The 332-nt window shown below is 29.2% G+C and overlaps 1 protein-coding gene across 2 annotated transcripts in view; it reads right to left on the reverse strand.

The window, feature by feature from the left end:
• LOC119593325 overlaps positions 1–332 on the reverse strand; it is a 7,557-nt gene that overhangs the window by 6,891 nt on the left and 334 nt on the right. The gene's annotated exons all lie outside the window — the stretch shown is intronic.

The following is a 332-nucleotide window of genomic DNA, read 5'->3' on the forward strand; positions in this document are numbered from 1 at the left end:
GGGCTTGTATAAATATACGGTATACATGTAGGTTCCCATGTTGAAATGTTAGTGTTTATATTTCGGAAGTAATCATATTATCAATTTTTATTGAGGATTTTATTCCTTTTGTGTTTAGGCCATATATAAAAGATTAGATGCTTAGCATCCTTCACCTTTCAGTTCTTGATTAATAATTTATCCAATTAATGAGATGCAATTAATGCCGTTTATTGCAAAATGTTACAAATGAAATATTACATTTTATTACAACCAGAGGAAATCTGTGTCTTATTCTCTACATTCTAGTCATGATTTTAACGCTGCATGAAAAAGGAAATAGCGATTACATA

Source organism: Penaeus monodon, chromosome 32 (genome assembly GCF_015228065.2).
Source record: "Penaeus monodon isolate SGIC_2016 chromosome 32, NSTDA_Pmon_1, whole genome shotgun sequence".
Classification (NCBI taxonomy): Eukaryota; Metazoa; Arthropoda; class Malacostraca; order Decapoda; family Penaeidae; genus Penaeus; species Penaeus monodon.